General features: G+C 37.8%; 1 protein-coding gene and 1 long non-coding RNA gene across 5 annotated transcripts in view; both read right to left on the bottom strand.

Annotated features, from left to right (window-relative positions):
* Positions 1-5,899, bottom strand: part of TPX2 (TPX2 microtubule nucleation factor) — a 50,470-nt gene extending 44,571 nt beyond the window's left edge. For 2 of the 4 annotated variants that reach the window (XM_039864018.1, XM_039864017.1), the window contains exons 1-2: positions 5,770-5,899; positions 2,908-2,994 (exon numbers count right to left, since the gene is read on the bottom strand). The gene's annotated coding sequence lies outside the window, so the exon portion shown is untranslated. The remainder of the gene's footprint in view (positions 1-2,907; positions 2,995-5,769) is intronic. The other 2 variants (XM_039864013.1, XM_039864015.1) reach the window with 1 other exon arrangement.
* Positions 5,900-10,998: 5,099 nt separating this feature from the next.
* On the bottom strand, positions 10,999-16,838 carry LOC120603519 (uncharacterized). Its single transcript, XR_005653033.1, has 3 exons — positions 16,426-16,838; positions 12,664-12,880; positions 10,999-11,721 (listed from the first exon to the last, which is right to left on the bottom strand). It is a non-coding gene; the product is annotated as an uncharacterized LOC120603519 (long non-coding RNA).
* Positions 16,839-16,842: the final 4 nt, after the last annotated feature.

Raw genomic sequence — 16,842 nt, 5'->3', positions numbered from 1 at the left:
GTGGAAAATGGAGCCAGCCAGGGCCAAAGTCAACTGTTTAACTGAGAGAGCCTCATGCACGGTGGGAACTGGATGCCTTCCTGCACCCCTTAATCAAGATTGAATTTCTGTCAACAGGTCTCACTGAAAAAAAAAGCACATGCGTCAACCACATTCCCCCAAACAAATTAAGCTGCCAGGCAAGAGAATCAGCATCACATTTCAAAATTATCTGAATCCACAATAGCTTCAGACTCTTGCAAATCTAGACACATTCATTATAAGTTAAAAAATAGCTCTTTCTGACCAATAATCCCACAATAGACATGATGGAAAATTCTCTCCCATCTGTTATGAACTAGGTAGGTTCTTTTTGAAAACTGCCTATTAAGTACCATCCATCATATCATATAGCTTTTTTTTTGGTCTCCAAAAAACAAAGACTGAAAGGATATACATAATCCCTTCCCTTAAGAAACTCACAGTTGAACGGAGAATACAATTATGATACAGGGTGATCCTTGCTGTAATGGGTAATAAACCAAGGGCAACTAAGAATACACTATGGAAGTGCAGAGAAGGGGAACAAAGTGAAGAAGGGTCAGAGCAGGTTTACTGATGGAAGCGATACCTAAAAGACATAGACATGTGGAGTTCTACAGGCTAAGCATGAATTTTGACTTGTTCTAGGGGAAGAGATAAATGGAAAGGCCAAACAAAAAGAGGAAAAGTACGCAATTGAGGAAAACTGCAAAAAAACATATGATTTCACTTATATTTGGAATACAAACCTGAAAACAAAACAAAAAAAAAAAAAAAACAAGACAAAAACTCATAGACACAGACAACAGTTTAGTGGTAACCAGAGTGGGGCAGTAGGGAGAGGTGGATAAGGGTAAAGGGAGTTAAATATATGGTGACAGAAGGAAATCTGACTTTGGGTGGTGAAGACACAATGCAATATACATATGACATATTATGGAATTGTATACTTGAAACCTATAAATTTTATTAACCAATGTCACCCCAATAAATTTAATTAAAAAAGGAGCAATGTAACCTGTTTCTACAGTCATCTGAAATGAACCTCCATTGCCTCCTCTCTTCACTCTCAAACCAAAAATAACTAGCCTTTGACGAGCTCTATAAATCAAAAGGTGCAGGTTCAGAGGGAGTGGGGGGAAGTGGCAAAAGGATGCATTCTAAGCAAGCCTGAACTGGTAGACTAGCAGCTCCTAAAAAAAACAAAGACTAGTGTGATAGATGTTCTCAACTGGGCACCTCACTATTCAGCTTTCAAGCTGTGTCCTACCTATTTCTACTAGAGGAAAAATCACGAGTTAACACTAGACAGCTTGTGAGCTATCCTGCCTATTTCTATTGGAGGAAAAATCATGAGTTAAACAATTGGTAATGTAATAGACTAAACAGAGCAAGTCAAGACTTCATTAGAAGTATAGTTTGTTAAGCTGGTCCCATCCCAAGCAGTGCCATTTCCCCAGAGACAACCTCTACCACTTTCACAGGAGATAAGAGATCTTATTACAGTACCACAAGTTAAATAGAGTTGAGTTATTTTCATCTTACCGAGGGAGAAAACACTTACATTTTTTTTTGAACAAAGGAGGTCAGCAGGAGGCAGTAAATGGCAACATAATCCAGTGTGCAATTTTAACTATTAATCAAAGTCACAAACTAAGTCTGAAGGAAGTTAATGGACTTTGTGTTTCCACATTTATGTTCGCTAACTTCTATGTTGAAATCGGATCTGTTTACAGAAACAGATCTAAGAAGCTTCCAAAATTGGGTCAATTTAAAATCCAATGACAATCTTTCACCGTCCAAGCACTCAGAAGTCAGCACAGGATACATGGACACTTGTTCTAATTCATCACTGTCCAGAAACTTCAAGCAAATATATTTTTTATCACTTCTCTCTCAAATTTGTAAGTTTCATATCACTCTCTCTGAAGAATAACAAACTCAGTTCTGCTTTATTTAATTTATCCAGACTCTATAAACCATAATCCACTCTTACACAACTAATGGGACCTGGATAGAAATCAATAATGCCATTTACCTCTGGGCCAAATGTTTTTGTAGAATTTTTGTAGATTTTTGTAGAATACTAAGAGGAAATCTTTGTAGAATATCAAAGTGTTCTGATGTTCCAATAGTAAGAAACTAAAAGAGTTTATAACGGTTAACAGTGGAGCTGCAGGTTACAACCCTCATCAAATCTCAATCACTCAGTCTTGTAGTGATTCGTATCCTTCAAAAGATTTGGGAAGTAGAGACATACACACCTAAAAAAGTGATTACCTGTGGATGGCAGGGAGTGAGGTAGATAGTGACAGGGTTGGAAGATTTTTAACTACTATAAATCTTTTTATATTATTTTGATTTTTGCACAATACGAATGTATCACATATTTTTAAAATATGCTCATGTGAATTATACACTGTTAGTATGTAAATCAGCATAATTTTCCTATGAGGCAATTTGGTGTTATATACCAAAGTCTTAAAAAATATGCATTCTTTTTGACCAATGATTCACTGGGTAAAATATTACAGTAGAACCATATAATGGAATACTGCATAGTATTTTATGCAGAAAGGCATAAAAAAAGTTCATAATTATTAAGAAAAAATAATGAAGGTTTTTGTGCATGGTGCTTTAGAACCAAATATAGGCAGAGAAAAACAATGAAAAGATATCTATCAAAATGTCAGCCATAATTTATATGAGAAGTGGGATGGATAATGGGTTATATTGTTTTCTTTTGCTTTTCTAATATTAAACAAATTTTCTTCCAAAACACGTTACTTTAAGATATGTTAAACTTATTTAAACATTTTTGAAGCTAATATATTAATATTCCCCTTATTCCTTTTTAATGTTAACTCACTGTGAACACAACCTTACCTGGGGTTTAATCTGTCAGTCCAATCACAGTTGCAACATACTCTTTCACTTCTCTTCTGAAATCTTGAAGTACTTCTTATCAAGAACCTGGAAGAAGCAGAAAGGTGATGAAACAGGTTCAAATTCTCTGTAGTAAAAAAGGTTAACAGAGAAAAGGAAGGAGCTATAAGACCAGGGATATCCACTCTCAAAACCAAAGAGTGCTCTGAGAGCTAAAGTCTAAATAGCATGGATTCCCTCACACACACCCACCAAATGCCAAACTTAACAGACAGTTGTTCAACAGTGTAAAGTGTTCTTTTAAATTTTTCAGTGTACATTTGCTGTCTCCTGGTGTCTTTGATATTACCTATTCCCACTTTAAAGCAAACTTTCCAATATGTGCAATTTATAAACACTGACACCAAGGGGTGGTAGTGTGCACTTCCATCCTATTCAAACAGGACAAATAGGCATACTTAAAATATGAAAAAACTTTTTCTACCTTTTTTATTTTATAAAGTAGAAATAACATTTAAAAAAATTTTCTAAAGTAAGCTCCTACATACAGTTTTATACCTTTCTCACTAATATTTAGTCTCCCTCTAATCAAGTTTCTCTATGCAAACACACAAAAATGGAACCCCTCCCAGTTATCCATAGCTTTTTCACAAAGTACCTTGGGCTGCTGATCTCTATGTCCCTGTCACACACAGATCTATTCGCAGAATTGCTTGGGCTGTTCAATCTCCCTGTAGTCAATTCTGCTTCCGACCTTGACCCATGGCAAAGAATATTAAGTACGCCAAAGGGCATTTAAATCTCTCTTTCTCTTTTCTTTCCCAGGAATTCAAAAATAATTCGGGAAGTGACCCAGGAAAGGCTGAAGAAAAAACAGGAGATCTCGAAGAACTCTGAACCTCTCCTGGTATGTAAACAAGAAATGAAAGAACTTTCCACATAATCTCGTCTTCTGGAGAAGTTTAATTGCAACTGTAGGATAAATTAACTTTATTAAGGTTAGAATACACAGACTTAAGCATGAGGCTGGCCAAAATAACCCTATTTTATTTATATGATTTGAAAGTTTAAACAAATTTGCCAACCTAGCTAAAAACATCCAGTTTTTCATACCTGCAGTTTTGTAGTCAATTTAGATAATGCCCTCCTGCCTATCCAATTCAACAGATATTAAGTGGGTGATTTCTACGCACTAAGACTGTTCTAGTTCTTGTCTCACCAAACTCTGCTTATCAAGAGCCAGTGTATGTCTCACCTGCTTCACAAAGCCGCTCTTGTCTATTTTAAGCCTCACTGAGCTCCCCTCATCTCTAAATTGCCAGGACACTTAAAATACAAAACAGTAGGGCACTCAGATGCTGTCTTATCTTATTCTGATTGTTTTGTCAATTTGAATCAGTCTTTTGTCCTCAAGCATACCAGAAAACCCTGAGTACATCATACACCTGTACACCCACAGTATCTAAAACCAACCTGAGCACACAGTATACACTCAAAGGTCAATTAACTAGCTAAATGAGTGGGGAGCCACAATAAATTTTGATCCCAAGAGTGAGAGCTTAATACTGAGCTGACACACCCAACAGTGCTACTCCAAAAAACTTGACAGGGGGTGTGATACACTGAGGCCACACCACAAGGATATCCTTATTATAGTAGTAAATAAAAAGCCATAGGATATCAAGACAAGGTAAGGCTGAATCTGGGAGTACACCAAGCAATTGCCTTAAGGCAAAATCAGTAGAGCACTCAGATGCTGTCTTGTCCTATATAGGTCTGATTTGGGGGAAGTCCTTGGTACTTAACTACTAGAAAAATGTGAGAAAAAGAAACCATACATAAAGAAAAGAGGGGCAAAACAATCCTACAATATTGTAGCCTAATTCACACTTCTTTCTTTTCCAATCTACATGTTCTAGACTGGTACTAGTCCATGGCCTGTTAGGAACCTAGCCACACAGCAGGAGGTGAGCAGCAGAAGAGGGAGGGAAGCTTCATCTGTATTTGCAGCTGCTCCCCAGTGCTAGCGTCACTGCCTCAGCTCCACCTCAGATCATCAGGCATTAGATTCTCATAAAAGCACCCGTTCCTTATGCCAAAAAGGTTGGGGCCCACTGTTCTAGGACAAGAAATTAGAATGGGATAATACCTAGTTATTTTATACAAAGGGGGAGGGCTGGGCAGATATGGGTAAAACAGAATATAAAATCCCTAATAGAAAGACAACTTCAAGTGGAATTAAACTCTCCCTCAATTATGTTCTCAAACCACCTCATCTGCCTTTCTATCTTCCACAATAGTTTAGAAATGTAGTTGGTTGTGACATCTGTTTCCCTCCACGAAATGCTACATTTCTTGAGGGCGGGACTACTGTTTCTCCCAGTTCTCGAAGAAACTTATCTAGATTGTGGGCCTTAGTTTCCTGCTCTATAATGTGGGCTATAACGCTTGCTGCGCAATTAAACGAGAAAACGCACGCAGAGTGCTTAGCCCAGTAAATGCTTATTTCATGTGTTCTTGCTAATAGCAATACTTGTTACCGTTACTATTAGCCTACAGTCTCTCGCAACTCCTTCTTCCCCATTTCCCGCGGCTGATCTCCACCTCTACTTCCAGACACAGCTGCCTAAATTCGGTCCCAACAGACTTCCCGGGGAAATCCTGTAACAAAGAGAAGGGTAGCCAGACGCTCGGCTTCCCACTCCACCCAGCCAGGACTGCGCCCCTCAACAAAAGCCTCAGAAGCTAGGGCCTATCGACATGGACAGCGCTGGGGGCTTGGAGGCGACCTCCAGTCGTTCAAAAGTCAGGGAGGAGAGAACCCCGCAACCCAGCGGCTCCCCTTTTCTCCCCATAGCTCACCTCGTCTCGGGTATAACAACGGAGCACCCGCAAGAGCCGCCGAGGGATTCATTCAGTACCGTTGAAAATTTGAACCCAGGCTCTCCAGTCGAATGAACCAATCAGAGTGCCGAGAATCGGCAATCCCAGCGTCCTTATTGGCTCTAGAGAGCGCAGGACGCCGGAAGTCAGGATGAGGAACAGCAAACAAGCCTCTCGGGGGCTCCTGGGAAATGTAGTTTCAGGCGACTGCGTGGGCCCATTGGAACAATTCTAATTAGGAATTTACTACAAAGTCCAGGATGCTTGCCTTCAGACTATTTGAGAAAGGTGGGACCAACTGAAGAGATGGGGGGATCGATTGATAACAGAACAGAACACCGCTCATCCTGGATCTCCGCAAAACTTTCACGGAAGAAAATTCTTTATTTGTTTATTATTCTTCCTGTAGTTGTGCTTGTGCCTGAATATTCATAGGAACTCACTTCTTTTTAATATGGAGTCCTCTGCAGGCAACGTAGACTCACCCTCAACTTCTCGGCCCTGAAGGAGTGTCTCAAATTCTTTATCCAGTCCACGCCCTGATATTGCTTTAAAAGCCGCGCTTCAATGGGTGCGTCGTCCTTCCGTTTTAATTACTACTACTACGTCGCTGATGTTATCTTCGTATTGTAGAAGAGAAAACAAAGACTCAGTAATTGAGTAAACTTGTCTAAAATCACTTAAGTGGAGGAGATGGGATTTGAATTTGGAATGTCTGGGCTTATGTATCATCAGTAACAAGGACGAGAACAAAAGGATCATAATAAACAAAAGCTACAAAGATTTAAAAAAATAAGCCTAAGACCTTATGGGAAAATTAAAAACTAACACTTAGTTAAATAACTCTAAAAATAATTAAACGAGATGGATGCACCTTATGAATGGATGGGAAGATCCAATATTTTCAAGATGTTAGTTCTTCATATTAAAAACTCAAGGCAATTCCAATGAAAATCCCAACAGGTTTTGTTATGGAACTTGCCAAGGTGGTTCTAAGATATATATAGAAGAAAAAAAGCACAAGAAGTGGCATCTGAATTTTAAAAAATAATAAGGGAGAATTGCCATACCAGATCTATAAACATTAACATATAATGAAACTACAGTAATTTTTGAAGTGTGGTTAATTGACTCCGTGGGCATTCAATCAGCAAAATCCATATGGGAAAACTACAGCAGGGGTCCCCGAACCCCAAGTCATGGACAGGTCTACCAGTCCGTGGACCCGTACCAGTCTGTGGCCCATTAGGAACCAATACAGCAAGACGTTAGTAGCCTGTGAGGGAGCTAAGCTAATAGAGCTAATTTATCTGTATTTACAGAAGCAGACGCCATGTATATCAGAATTTAGTAAATGCTGAGTAAAATTTCAAATCAGATGGACATAGACAAATAAAGATGTTAGGACATTTGCTTTCCGTTTGGGAAAAATATTGTGTTAGATTTTTATCCCATCCCATACCAGTTACAAAAACAAGTTTCAAATGAATTAAACCCTAAATATATTTAAAAATTAAAAAGTTTTAAGTTTTAAAAGCATATGTTTATATTGTTGGAGTAGGAAATTTTTAAGTAAGACATAGGGAAAAACTAAAGGGAAAACACTGACCAAATCAAAAATTTTAAATTCTGTTGACAAAAAGAAAACAAAGATTTTGGGGTGAATTCTTCCCAACACATATGACAAAGGATTAGAACACAGAATGTAAAAGAACAAAAATCTCCTATGAATAAGTGAGAAAAGGACAAAAAAGATTTAATAGGTAAAAAATGGAGAAAATAAACAATTCTTAAAAGAAGAAACAAAACTGGCCAATAAAGACATGAAAAGGTGCTTGGCCTCACTAGTGGTATGGGAAATTTCAACAAGGAGGTATCATTCTTCACCTATCGGATTGACCAAAATTAAAAATTTGATAGTATCAAAGATTTGTAAAGTAATTCAGCAGGTGGGAGAGTAAATGGACTCAGGCTGCTTTAGAGGGCAACTTAACAACAGCTATTAAAGAGTCAAATATGTATGCCCTGCGACCTAAGATTTCTATTTCTAAGTTTAGTTCCAAGAGACATACCCATCCACTTACACAAAGGCATAGTCACTGTAGCAATTACTGAGAGCCTACTCTGTGTCAGTCACTGAGTAGTAGGAGGAGATGGCAGTGAAAAGACAGACAAAATGTCCTCAAGGAGCTGACATTCTAGTGAAGAAGACGGACACTAAATAAGGTGAATAAATAAATGATGTAGTGTATTAGAAGGTGATAAATGCAAAGCCATTTGCTCTCCAGGCCCCAAATGGTAGATGGCAAAAAAATGAGGGAGAGGTGGGGTGAACAAATAGAGAGCAGAGTTTGCCTGGGTTACTGCTGCCTACTTTCAGCAAACACACCACCAGAGCTTCAGGCATGTTCAGGGCCACACAGTAGCCAGGCCCATGGTGGGGGTGGAAGTAGAGATAGCTTGCTTTATATTAGGAGGGAGAGGGCATCAGATCTGTGTTGTGTCCAGGCAGAAGGTTCTCAGTGAGTCAGCGAGTGAGTGAATGAAGCAATGCCAGGAGGCCAAGATGTATGCAAGAACCTCCCAAGTCCTTCCAAATTAACAAGAGGTGAGCCTGGTCCAAGCGATTCCTCTCCTGTCGTTCCTTCTGCATTGATTACATTCTAGGCTGAGTCTCAAGTTCCCGTTCTTCATGAATGAGAGAGACTGAGATCTGAAATCACCAAAGCAGAATTTTAGAGCTGGAAAGCAGCACAGACACATCTGATCCATTCCATCCACAATTTCAGCTATCACTGTTTTGCCCTATTTACATAAAAGGGGGTTGCAATTTTCAATAGGGTAGTAGTTCAAGGACATTTGGGCAAAGATCTGAAAAAGATGAAGGAGTGAGCCATGCAGATAACTGAGGAACAGATACAAGGAACAGCAAGTGCAAAAGCAGGACCATCACAGGCATGTTTTAGAATCCATATGGGAAAACTACAGCAGGGGTCCTGGGAGGGTTTTAAGCATTGATTTACTCTTTGCTTTTAATAAAATAACTCTGGCTCTGTGCTGAAACAGAGGGAAGGGGAATGAGAGTAGAAATAAGGAAATCAATTAGTAGGTTGTTGCATTATAGTTGTGAGAAATTGGAAACCACCTAAATGTCCATGTAGGAGGGTATTTCAATAAATCATCTATAGAATGGAATATTAAGCATCCGTTTAAAGAGTTCAGTAGATCTGAACTGACAGAGAGATATCTTTGAGACACATTTTTGAGTTAAAAAACAAATTGCTGATCGATGAAAATACATTATGAAACCATTATGTCTTTTAAAAAATATGCAAAACAATACTCCTATGGGTATATATAAGTAATAACATATAGCACTTATCGTATGCCAGGCACTGTTTGAAGTACTTTACACACGTTAACTCATTTCATCTTAACAGTAACTCTATGAGGTAGATAATGTTATCATTTCTATTTTATAGATTAAGAAAATTTAGGCTCAGAGAGGTTAGGCGACTTTGTCAAGGTCACACAGTTTATCTGTGACTCAGCCAGGATTTGAGCCCAAGGAGGCCAGCTCTAGAGGTCAAACTGTTAACCACTGCCCTACACTGTCCTAAACATGGGTGTATACATGGAGAGAAAGGTTTGGAAGAACTCAAAGAAAATGATGAGTGTGGGAACTTTAGAGGGGAGGAACTAAATTGAACTAGTGGACAGAAAGGATAAATAATTTGAGCTGTATCTTTTAATTTTTTTAAAAAAGAATGTAGCCATGTATTATTTGTGTAATTTAAATTTCTTGTTTTTTATAATGGAAGTCTGGTAGGGGAGAGATGTCTGCAGAGAGGAGGAGAAGCCAGTGGGGTAGAAAGTTATTTGGGCTCTTCAAGCTCTATTTTTAAAAAGTGAGAGAGAAAGAATCAACTTCTACTCCTGCCCCTTCCAAATCCACTCCTTCACACTGTGTCTGTCACTCCCTCTACCATCTAATCAGTGGTCACCAGGCCAGAACTCTGGACCTGCCTTCTAGCTCCATGGAGGCCTTCTACTTCATAAAGAACAGATGCCAGCTGGTCACTGGCTCTGGGTGGCAATGTAACCATCAGATACTTCCAGGTGAGGTGACTGTGATGACCCAAGGACACTCCCCTGTAGAGAGCTGGGTCCCTGTAGAAGGTTGCTGGTGTAAGCCAATGGTGACAGCCATTAAAAGAATCCCTGGGGAAGGGGGCACCACTCTGTCTCCCACAGTTGCCATCAACCAAGCAAAGAGAGCTCTGAGCGTGTTTCCTAGTCTCTTCTTTTGTGGCTGACGTGGAATCTATTTGTGGGGAAAGATTACAAAGACTTTAGCACACTGTGATTAAAAGTAATAGACTACAGGAAACAACCCAAGTGCCCACTAGCTGATGAATGGATAAATAAAATGTGGTAAATCCATACAATGGAATAATATTCTATAATAAAACAAATGAAATACCAATTCATATGGCAACATAGATGAACCTAAAATATTATACTAAGTAAAAGAAGGCAGACTCAAAATGACAGTTATTATGTGATTCCATTTATATGAAATTTCCAGAATAGACAAATCCACAGAGACAGAAAGCAGATTGGTGGTTGCCAGGGGATGGGGGTTTGGGGGATGGAGAGAGACTATTGATACAGGGGTTTCTTTTCAATAAGCTCATGTAAGATCAGTGGTAGGCAGGCTCAAGTGGTGCCTTTGTCTTCTTTTGAGAGTAGGAAGGAGGAAATCCCTTGAAATTCCACACTCTGCATTTGCAGTGGTCACTGACTTATTGCCTAGGTCAAGGTTCTTTAATATTTCAGATTTTTCTATTTAAAAAGTATTTTTAAATTGCAAAATAGTACATGTTTATGATAGCGTCAGAGTATATGGTAGGTGCTGTACTACTTCATTTAATCATTGCAACACCCTTACCAGGTAAGCGCTAGTATTTCTGATTTCCAGATTTTAACCTATTTCTCGTTTAGGAAAAAAAAAAAGCGCAGCTCGCGACCAGCATTAATTTAATTTTACATAAACATGCTCTTTGAGGCTAAAGCAAATCTGACTGGTTTTCAATTCGAAAATAAAATATAAAAACTGTTCTTTGGAGTTATTTCTGAACAGAACTTGTCTCTAATCCTAATGTAACAGAAATGTATATGATGATCAGTATTTAATAACTTTGTGTGTGTGTGTGTGTGTGTGTGGTAAATTGCAAGGCACAGAACAACACAAAGCAGAACATTATATTCTGCACAAAAATATCACGTTTCTCTCCAGATCTTCTCGCCATCCTTGTCCCTGTGCGAGCAGCAAACTTTGCAGCGACCAGTTGGATTTCGTTTCCCTGATGTTTGGTGGTATGCTCTTGGGGAAATGTCTTCCAGACAGGTGAAGAGGTGTGACATCATCAGAGCATGGACAACCTCAAATACATTGCTGCCCTGACTCATAATGCTTTTCCAGCATTCTTTCAATGTTAGCCTGAAGTTTACATGGCTGATCATGTGCTCAAGATTGTCCTTCTTGAATAGGATGTAGGAGTTCAGCACTGTAATGTTTAGATGATGGCGAAAGAATTTCTTATATCAAAACTTGTGCCTTTTGCACACTGTTGGATAAGAAGAAAGCGTCTGATCAGCCGAGCCCACTGCTCCCACGTTCTCGTTATAATCCTCAGTGACACATGGCTTCTCAGTCTTCTCATTTCTATTGTCTACTTCAATCACAGTATCATTGTGGAATGTTGACAACATTGTCACCTTCTGTTGCACCATTTCAGTGCCATAAGTTCACCATGGAATCTGGCTACAGTTGTCCCCTTTGCGACCCTTTTTTTCAGATCATCCAGCATCTGTTTTCTGTTCAAATGAGCTGTCTCAACTGCACCAGACCTGTTTTGATATAATTCTCTGAAAAGTATGGGAGATGTATGGCAAACTTTAGGGGTAAGGTTAGGAATGTAATCCATGAGTTATCTCAGGGTAAATGCTGCAGCCGCAAGCACGGCCAGCAAGTATTTTCAGGGCAAAAGGGAAATGGGTTAAAAAAAACTGAAGCTCAAGACCACACAGCACAGTTAAGATTTGCAGCCAGATCCATTTGGGTTCATAAACATATATGAAGTAAAAAGTGAAAATACCTTAATCCTCCCACGACATGCCATCACCAAAGCCCACTCCTCAGTTTAAAATAAGTGTTAGAAGATGAGTGGGTATCTTTTAGAGATCTTTTAATGCAAACATTAGCCCTCATATATAGCTATATTTATACATGCACATATATAAGTACTTTTATATTTTTATATATTTGTTTGTTTATACATTATCTATTTCTTATTTTAAAAGTAATGCCTTATTTGTAATACTTGAAAATATTGGAAATAATAAATAAAGAAAAAATAACTATAACCTAGCCTTTAGAGGCTACATCTCCGCTATTAACATTTTAGTATATTTCCTTCCTCTTTTTAAAAAATTTATTGTATTAGATATTGAGTAGTACATATATAAAAATACACACACAAATATATAAAAAGAATAACAAGGCGACAAATTCTGTGTACATATGTACAATTTAATTTAATAAGAACATTTCCACAACCTTTCAAACTCCCAATTGTATCCTGTTCCTTGGTTTATCCTGTATGCTCCCCTATTGGTGTATAATGACTATCTTGAATTTCATGTTTATTATTCTTTTATAATAACATGAGACATAACGTTATTATATAATAACATAACAACATGTCTTTATAATTTCCCATGTACGCATATATCCCTGTATTAGCTATCTATTGCTGCAGAACAGATTGACCCCAAATTTAGCAGCTTAAATTTATAAACATTTATTACCTCATACAGTTTTTAAGGGTCAGGAATCCAGCTTAATAATCCAGCTTAATACAGTTTCTGGCTCAGGGTCTCAAATAAGATTGTAGTCAAACTGTCAGCTGTTGGCATCTGAAGGCTAGAGTGAGGTAGGATCCTCACTTGACTGCTGGGAATCTTCATATCCTCACCACACGGGGGCCACTACATAGGGCTGCTCACAAGACTGGCAGCTGGCTACCTGCACAGTGAGTGATGAGAGAGCAGACAGACAGACAGACAGAGGTATAACCTAGTCTTGGAAGTGACAGATCATCATCTCTGCCATTTGTTATCAGTCATACACAACTCTGGTAACAATGTGGGAGGCGATTACACAAGGGCATGAATACCAGCAGGCAGGGCTCTTTGGGGGCCATCTCGGAAAAGGCTGCTACCACAAATCCTCAACAGATGTTGCTTAGTTTTGCCTGTTTTCAAACTATAAAAAAATGAAATCGGACTGCATTATTTTTTGCAATTTTTTTCATGCAATACATTTCCGAGATCTTTCATACTCTGTGTAGCTAAGTTCACTTATTTTCTCACCGTATCCTATTACTGTGTATGAACAAATAGTAATTTATTGAATCATTTTGTTATAATGGACAGTAGGGTAGTTTCCCAATTTTTGCTATTCCAAGTAGTAAGGCTGTAACATTCTTATACTTGTGTTTTTGCACATATACAAGAGTTATTTCGGGGCATATATCAAATAATAGAATCGTTGGGTCATAGATCATGGATATCTTCAACTTGACTAGGTAACAATAAATTTTTTCTCTAAAGTTATTTCACATTCTCCAACCACCCTTGATTTGATCAGAAGTTCTAGTTTTGCCATTCTAGAGGTATGAGATGGCATCTCACTGAGGTTTTAATTTGCATTTTCCCTAGTGAGGTAGAGCATCTTTTCAGTTTAATGACCACTCTGGTTCTGTTTCTCTTTAGCATCTGTGCAAGGGGGTTCTCCATTTTTATTTTGTCTTTATCATATTGATTTTCCACTCTTTTTCCTATGCATAACATTATTTAGAATTGAGATCATGTCACACATCTACTTTTGTATACTTTTATTTCCACTTAACATTATACCATAAGCATTTTCTCATCACCTAAATCTCAGCAAACAAGTTTTTAAAACACTGTTTTCCAATTTTAAAAATATAGTCATGTTTAGATAATACAGAAAAATATAAAAAATAAAATAAAATCATCCATAATCTTACTACCCAGCAATAACCACCTTTTTGCATTCTGCTATAATTCCTTCTTCTGTATTTTGCATGTAATATACATTTTTTTATAAATTACAATAATTCTCAGTATAGTTTTGTAACCTATTTTTTACAAAGTGTTATGTTTTGAGCATTTTCCCACATCATTACATATTCCTCAATTACAATTTTAATGTGTGGATTTAACTCCAATAAAACATCATCCTGTTTATTGAACTTCTCAGTTTTAATTTTTCTCTCCTATGTTATAAGTAACTTCGCATAAACATCTATGTTAAAGATAAATATTTAGCTGCATTCACTACTTTAGATTCCAGTCAAACATCATTTATCAATGATCTTTCAAAAGCTGTTTTCAAGGCTCTTCATTAATATTGCAAAGTTCCTTTTCCAAAAGACTCTGTTTACCTTTCCAAAATATAAACCTCTGCCTAGCCTGTTTAAAAAGTGTGGTTGGCTCCTCCAGTGCCTATTTAGTGTCCTGCACACTTGGATACACACTTACAGTCAGTTTCCTCTACCACCACATCCCTCTTAACCATCCCAGTTTATTTCTAGAACACATCATGGGCTCCCACGTTTAATCTCCATGCTTATTCTCATGCAGGATGTTCCAACTAAAATGTCCCTTCTTTTCTCTCCTAGGCAAAATCCTATTCTCCTTTTAAGAGCCAGTTCAATGAATCCCATGTCTCTGGGCAGAATTGATATGCCCTCTGCTGGGCTCCCAAAACACATTGTAGACTTTCATAATGTTAATTTTCACATTGAAATAATCATGACACCACAGGTGTTTAAAAATGAAAGCAGATCATGTCCTTCCCTAGTTTAAAACCTTTCCATGAAACATGATAGAAAGTTCAAAAATTGAATCAAATACACTTGGGAATGTAGATTATAATAATGGGGACATTTCAAATGAGTTGGAAAAAGATGGTAATACTGGGTAGCTATTTGGAAAAATTTCTCGGATTCCTGCCTCACACCTTACACCAAAGTGGATTTATAACAGAATGAAAATTAAAATCTAAAATATAAAACCATATAAAAGCTAGAAGAAAACAATTATTTTTATAATATTGAACTAGAAAAGGTCTTCCTAAGAATAACATAGAATCCAGAAACCACAAAGGAAAAGATTGATAAAATACATAAAAAATTTAAAAACTCCATGGTAATAAAGAATAAACTGGAAAATATTTACAACTTATATGTATAGAAAAGGATAAAAATTCCTATAAATTCATGAGGAAAAAAGTTCAAGAGAAAGACCAGCTGAAAAAAGGGCAAACGAAATGAATTTACCACAGCAAGACCCCCCCAAAAAGGACTCATTGATATGAAAAATTGCTCAACTTCACTCTTACTAAAAAATAAATAAAAAATAAAAGTGCCTCTTGGTTTTCATCTATATAATTGGCAAGGAGAAAAAGGTTTGATAATACCTTGTGTAGTTCAAGATGTGAGGAAATAAGCACTCTCACACTTTTATTGATGGGAGGACAAACTGGTACTACTGCCATGGAGAACGCTTTGCCAATATCCATTAAAACAAACCAAAAGTAAATCCATATACTCATTTACCGATAATTCCACTTCCAGGAATTTACCTAACAGATAAACTCCCACATATGTAAAATAACAAATGGATAAGTTACAGTATTATTTGTCATAGGAGAGGATTGGAAACCACCTAAGTGTTCCAAAATAGGGGACCGGGCAAGTAAATTATGGCATGTCTTTATAAGTTTGTTGTGTGGTCATTTAAAAATTTGAGGCAGATGCAAAATGTAGAGCTCAGTAAAAAAAGCAATATGTAGAAGCATTTATAGAAAGCTACCCTTTGTGTACATACAAATTTCCTTATGAATATAGCGACCGTCTCTGAAAGACTACAAATGAAGGGATTTAAGAGTGATGATGACCTCTGTGAGGGGGACTGGGAACTGAAAAGCAGGGTGGGAAAAGGACTTACTTTCTAATTCTACACTCTTTGGTATGTTTTTAACATTTGGTGTTCTTATTAACCTATTTTCTGATCAATAAGTTCACACAAAATAAAACACTTTTCAATATTTTTTCTCAAGCCCAATTCACTCCCACGGGCAACTTTCCAACCTCCTTTTGCACCACATTTGCCCTCCCTCACTATCTTCCAGTAACATTGCTTTTCCTTCAGTTTCTGGAACATGTCAAGATCTTCCTGCCTCGCGACATTTTGCGCAAGCTGTGCCCTCTGCCTAGGTAGATATTCTCTAGACTCTTCTGGTGGGTTGGCATTTTCTTATACGTCAGGTCTTGAGTTCTATATCATCTCTTCAAAGAGGACATCGCTGGCCACCCTACATAAACAATTGTTGAATAAATGCCTCTCTCTTTCTCACAAGGCAGGGAGGGCAGGGCTTACTTCCCTGGCCACCCAATCTAAAGTGGCACCTGTGCCTTCACTCTCTTTATGACAATACCCTGATTTACTTTCTTCATAGCACTAGTCACAATTTGAACTTACCTTGTTTGTATATTTTCTTAGTTGTTTACTGTCTCTCTCCATCTCAAAGGTTAAGTCTCCATGAAAGCAGGGACTATGTCTTGTCTTGTTCTCAACTCTATCTTCAGCAACCCAAACAATTTGATGAATGAATTTATACAGCATATACTATGGACCATAAACTGTTCTTTGGACTTTACAAATAACTCCTTTATTCCTCACAACTACTGAGGGAGATTTTTATCCCTTTTACAGGTAAAGTGAAGCACGGAAGTTGACCAACCGGCAGAATTGGAACCCCAAACACAACGTTCTTGGCCACAACGCGACGCTTTTTCGATCTATAAGCTGATATAAAACTGACTAAATGAATGAATGCCTGAATGGATGGAAATGTTAATGTAAACGTTATTTTTGCGTCTCGGGATTTCCGAGCTC

Source organism: Pteropus medius, unplaced genomic scaffold, assembly GCF_902729225.1.
Source record: "Pteropus medius unplaced genomic scaffold, Ma_sr-lr_union100, whole genome shotgun sequence".
Taxonomy (NCBI): domain Eukaryota; kingdom Metazoa; phylum Chordata; class Mammalia; order Chiroptera; family Pteropodidae; genus Pteropus; species Pteropus medius.
The sequence above is the reverse complement of the archived record's forward strand: the minus strand, read 5'-3'. Positions and strand labels throughout refer to the sequence as shown.